This window comes from Phoenix dactylifera, chromosome 1, assembly GCF_051530095.1.
Source record: "Phoenix dactylifera cultivar Ajwa chromosome 1, Ajwa_hap1_PhDact_Kaust_v1.1, whole genome shotgun sequence".
Classification (NCBI taxonomy): Eukaryota; Viridiplantae; Streptophyta; class Magnoliopsida; order Arecales; family Arecaceae; genus Phoenix; species Phoenix dactylifera.
Window position 1 is genome coordinate 63,986,733 of NC_143190.1, and position 6,270 is coordinate 63,993,002.

Consider the following 6,270-nt stretch of genomic DNA (forward strand, 5'->3'; position numbering starts at 1 on the left):
TTCATGGTGGTCTATCAATGTATCCCCCTCCTAATTTCTGGTTAACAGCACACCACCAAATTGAGGGCAACATAGACGGAGATAATCTCCTATCATTTTTTTGATCCGATTACTTCTGCTTCTCCAACAAGAGCGAGCTGACATACTAGTGTAGTTTTGTCTTGCTAAAAAGGTTGAGATGTAATCCTCCTCCGCTAAAGAGGTTAATTTCCTCTTGAATCCCTCTTGCTTTCGATCTCTCTTTCAAGAGCTGTTAGGTTTTGGGGTTTCGATCTAAGTAAGCCTTTCAGTCATTTTCTTTTATTTTTATTTTTGATTTTACTTTATCTTCTTAAGTGAATGTTGAATTATTTTATTTAGATTCTTGCTTGCTATATGTAAACCTGAGATCTTCTTGATTCTTGGTCTAATAATGATGTCTGTTAAATTTATCTTGATTTTATATTTAATGAACTCATATTTCCTCTTAATTTTCTTATTTTTTTTATTTCTTTCAGCTAGGCTAGGCATGCTTTGACTTGATGTAATGAAGATTATTTATTTCACCTACGATTTGTGAATTTAACAGGAATTCTTGAAACATATGAATATACGAGCCTCTTAACCATTAGGAGTCTTTACAGCTATAAGAGATCCGGACTCAACCCAAATCTAATTTCGGATCTAAGTTTTTCAAGTTGGGATTGGGTCATACATGGACCTGAGTTGACCTGAATGATCTGTTGGGTCAAAATATTTGGCCGTAGATCTGACCAGACCCAATCCAATCTTCTATTAGGTTATGTCAGGGTCCAACATTATGCCATGGAAGATATACCCTTCTGGTAAACAAACTGTTGAAATCCCTCATGGACAATACTTAACCTACTCTTCTATTGGTGGGCAGAGGCTGAAAGACCACGCCCATCGCTCTCTTTTTTTTTTGCATCCTCAAATGTCTGAGCTATTATAATTTGTATGCTACTTCTGCAAGATGCAAGATATTGCAGTTTAGACCAGCATACCGCACGGTACATCTGTGCTATTATAATTTGTATGATTCATCCGCTAACCCATCCCACTCATTTTAATCTCCACGGCATGTATCAAGTCCTTATCCACTTTCCACTGGTAGAATTCCCCTACTCCAACCTCCATATAAACTCCAGCCATGCTAGTGCATCCCAACAACCCCATGTCTTATTTTAGCCACCAATGCTTGTGGATTACCTTGGCCATCTTGGCTATTTGGGCCTATGGAACCAGGTCTCTTTCAATCGGTGACATGCCCATGACCTTAAGACATGAGCAATGGATGGCTCGACATGGGCGAGTGTACAAGGATGCAGCTAAGAAGGAGCACATGTACCAAATCTTTAAGGCTAATGCATGTGGAGTGCATCGAGTCTGTCAACAAGGCCGACGACTAGAAATACAATCTTGGGATCAACCAATATATTGACCTAACCAATGAGGAGTTCAAAGCGTCTCGCAATGGATACAAGCCCGGGATCGTGAAGCCGGCCAATACCTTCAGGTACAAAAATGTGGCGGCCGTGCCCGCTAGCATGGATTGGAGGACCAAGGGTGCAGTTACTCCCATCAAGGATCAAGGCCAATGTGGTAATGAAAAAATTTACCATCTTGTTACAAGTTTGCTGCGGTTTTGTAACATCGCATCAACTGGTTGGCTAATATGGAACCCATACAATAGGATGTTGCTGGGCATTCTCTGTTGTGGCGGCAACCGAAGGTATGACAAAGCTCAGCACCGACGAGTTGATCTCTTAGTCGGAGCAAGAGCTTGTGGATTGCGATGTTAATGGAGAGGACCAAGGATGTAACGGGGGTCTAATGGATGATGCCTTCCAATTTATAATTGATAATGGAGGTTTAACAATCGAAAGTAACTATCCTTACAAAGCATCAGATGGTACTTGCAACACCAAGAAGGCATCCTCGAGTGCATCCACTGTCAGTGACTATGAAGATGTCCTCGCAAATAGTGAGTCAGCCCTCTTGAAGGTTGTGGACAACCAGCCTGTCTCAGTTGCTATCGATGCCGGCGGCTCAGACTTTCAGTTCTATAAAAGCGGTGTATTCACCGGTGACTGCAGGACTGAATTGGACCATGGTGTTACTGCTGTTGGCTACGGAAAGACTGCCGATGGGACTAAGCATTGGCTGGTGAAGAACTCATGGGGTAAGTCATGGGGTGCGAGTGGATACATAAGGATGGAACGAGATGTTGTTGCGGCCGAAGGGCTCTGCGGCATTGCCATACAGGCTTCTTACCCAACTGCATGAATTCGAAAACTCTCCTATTCTTGTATGATATAGGCTATGGGCATCGGCCTGTGTTTGTGGATCAATCTTAATTTCAATCATGCCAGCATTTGTCCTATGTCAATTTGAAGCATGAAATTGTAATCGTACTTAATTTAAGTAATTTATTATATGATTTTGGATTTCTGCGCACATTCGGGATTAAACTTTATGGTATAGGAGTATTTGATGCTTTGGTTTGCTTGCTGCGGTTTGGACTGATTATTCACAATATGATCTCTTAATGAAGTGGGTTTACTTAGATAAAATTAAAAAAGAAATTAAGTTTTTCTTTTTGCTTTTCATGTATGAAATGTTAAATGTTTTATTTGTCCTATTGACAATCTTATCATCATAAACTGCACTTATCAGTTAAGAGCATAGATTTAACAAATTAGTTTTTCCATTTCTAATGTGGCTCCCACGTTGCTCGACCTTCCTCAAATGAAATACCACTAGCATTGTCACTTGGCTTCAAATCCAAAACTCTCTCTCTCTCTCTCTTGCTTCTGAATTTAGGAGAGCAGCAACCAAATGGCGGAGTCGAGTCTTGCTGGTTGTTATCCTTCTGTCTTTAGATTAAGTACATTTTAAAACAGATTGATGGGATCTAATTTGTAGGCTGCGTCTAACTTAATGAATTAAGTAATTATAGGCAAAAGTAGTTGATATTGATATGACGTAGACAAGCTCCAATTTTTTGGGTTGAAAAGTATGCCTTCCGTTTCACTAGAAAGAATAGGCTTGGTCTGGTTGCATGTCGTGGACCAAGGCAAGGTTTGGGCCGAGCAATGTTCTCTTGATAAGACTGGCTAGCCTGACCCTGGATAAAAGTTTCCAAACCCTGGACTTACTTCGTAACTGGTACTCAAATCGTAGACCCAGGCCCAATAGAGTCTTAAGCCTGGCTCTGGGTTCGGGCTTGTCCTCCATACACACCACATCCTGTGACGCAAGCGCAGGATTGATGAGTTTGGGCACGGTAGGCCCCTACAAAAAAATTAGCTTGGCAACCCTCCGCGTGCATCAACTTGGACTGATCTCGTGGTTCCAAAAGTAGTGTGCAAAACTAATTTTCTTGTGGACCAAAGATATTTTGAAGATTATGTCGGCCTGTGATTGGGCCTTGGTAGTGAGCCCACTAACATCACCACCGTCCATGCTTCAAGCTCTGAACAAAGGGACTTCCTCAAATTCTACGGAGAGAGTGACAAAACGGCGAGCAATGGGACAGTGGGAAAGGGCGCAAAGTAACGGCCAATGGCGGTTTGGGCCCCGTGGCGGTGCGAAGCCCTCTCCTCTGCTTCTCATTCCCCCTATCCCTTCCCCTTCGTCACCTCCTCCTCCTCCTCCTCCTCTTTCTCTGTCCCGATCCTCCCATGGCGGCAGGGCATTGCAACGGTGCTTCCTATCTAGGCACGGCATCTTCTTTCTCTTCGAGCCCTAACCCTGATCCTGCGGTCTCATTGCTCGCCTTCTCGGGTTTGCCGCTTCTCTCCCATCTCATCTTTCTCTCTTATATTACTTCGTCATATATTGATATTTTCTTTCTCAAGATCATGCTTTTGTTTCAATTCTTGCATCAAGATCCAACAAATCAATTCCAGAAATATGTCTTGCAATGATTTCGTGATCCTTAACAGCGTTCTTGTTTCTTTCTCTTTTCCTTCTTTTTTTTATATATAGATATATGTGTTCTTGATCCAAAACTCCATATCGTGTTTTTGTTTTAATTCTTGCATGGATTTCATCATATGAATCCAAAAGAATGAGTTTGTGGTGGTTTCTTGATTTTAGAGATAAAAGATAAAATAGGAGAAGGTGTTGAGGATATTGGTCGATTGTAAATTACAAGAAGGATCAATACAGAGAGATCTTGATCGTGCATTATTGTCCACGAAAAAAGAAAAAAGAAAAAAAATCCCGAAGGTTAAAGGGAGACTCCATAAAAAGAGATGGGTTGATCGGCTCTTGCAATGGTTTCTTGATTTCCAATAGCATTCTTGTCTAATAAGAAAAAAGAAATTTCAAAAATGTTAGAAGGGGTTTTACAAAGGGCAATACATCTTCATATGGCTTTAAGGAATCCTTCCTTCACCAGGGCTTTAAGGGTCAAGAGGTAACTGGAAGAGGGCCACCCTTGTTGTGAAGCCCATGGACTCCAAGATTCTTCTGAGATATCGAGATAGATAAAGAGAGAGTCTATCTCAAGTCAATCCTTGTGGTAGGTGATGATAACTTGTTGGCTACTGATAAGCCATACTTTATAGATTTGTTTTATATGGTTATTGCATGTGTCAGTTATCTCTTGAGGCTGATATATTTCTATTCATTGTTCATGCCATAACATGGAAACAAATCCCGTTTTATTTTGCTTTTCATGATTCTGTCCTACTCTTTTCATGTGCAGCCCAGTGATTACATCAAATGATTTGTTGGTTCTTAGAGATGGTCAAGTTCCTGTCGATGTTCATTCTTTGGCTACTCAAGGAATTTTTCATGTGGTATGTTGACCATATTTTATCAACCATTATAAATAATTTTGCACTGTTTATAGGACAACATTTTATGTTACATGTAAATCAACAATGGAACAACCAGTTAACTTGTCAGATTCATTACTAAACTAAATTATTTCTGTTCCTGAAGAGTTTGAGCTTATCAGTGGGAGATGAGGTCGTTAAGCTTGCTTATTTACTGAATGCTACATTCAATGGGGAAGAAAATATACGCCATAACATCGAGTCATGTTGATTATGAAGCCTTTTTTGAAACTATTCGAAGGAAATGAGATTGGTGGCTTTGTATTGGAAAGAAACCGTTTTATTACTAATCATGAATTATTCACCATCACCATCATGCATTATTTTGGCTAGTGCATCATTGATTCTTTTAGTGCATATTGGCCATTTAATATGTAAATTTCTTGTTTTTACTTTCATATTTGTGCATTATTTATTCAAATGCCTGAAAATGTTCAGAAATAAATCTGTTTGTATGAACTACCAAAAATGCATCCGTTCACAGTGCTTTATACTTAAATTATTTCAGTCTGTAAGCTTTTTTTATGCATCGATACACTACAGGAATAGTAACTTTTGCCGGCATTTTTCATGACCTTTCCTGACGCTTATTAGCGTCGGCCAAAACCCCGCCGATGCTAAGGCAAGCGTCGTAGATGCGTCGGATATACCTGAGTGAAAAAGGTTTTGGCCGACGCAAGAGAAAAGCGTTGGCAAACAAAGGATTTACCGACGCTTAATAAAGCGTCGGTGTATCTTATTTCGCCGACGCAATTTAGCGTTGGCATAGACTATTACTCAGGCGTGCCGAGGTTCTTGGCGGTGTTTTTTTCGACGCATATAAGCGTCGGCTAAAGAGCTTCAGCAGCTGGTTTTTAACGACGCTTTAAAGCGTCGAGGGTGGAATTTTTTTTAAAAAAAATATATTAGAAAAACACATGCTCGTCATAAATCAACATTTACATCAATATGAACCTGCATTACATTTACATCAACACAAATATTCAGATCATTCAAAACATTCATATTGTCATATATGATTAATAAGTTTAGAATTACAATGTACTTTGAAAAATATAAAAAAGATACATAGAAAACTCCTTAAATAACAGTCTAAAAAGTATCACGGGCTGAATTTAGCGCCATCATTATCTCTACGAGCTGTTGAAGTATCAGGAATCTACCAAAAAAAAAAAAAACTTTAGAAGTTAGAAATATGAAAATCATTAACTCATGCAAAATAAATGATAATTATGTAAAGTCATCAAATACATATAGTTATTTACCTGAGGAGGAAGAAATCGCTGTAACATAGATGAAATATGCTCCAGTTGAGACTGCAAAGTTTGTTGGTTCTGCTTCAACTCTGCCAACTCTGCCTGATGGCGATCCTTCATATCTTCAATTATTGCCCGAAGTCTACTAACTTCTGCATTGCTACTGC

The 6,270-nt window shown here is 39.7% G+C and overlaps 1 pseudogene; it reads left to right on the forward strand.

The window, feature by feature from the left end:
- The first annotated feature begins 1,174 nt into the window (after positions 1-1,174).
- On the forward strand, positions 1,175-2,286 carry LOC103699719 (senescence-specific cysteine protease SAG39-like; annotated as a pseudogene).
- Positions 2,287-6,270: the final 3,984 nt, after the last annotated feature.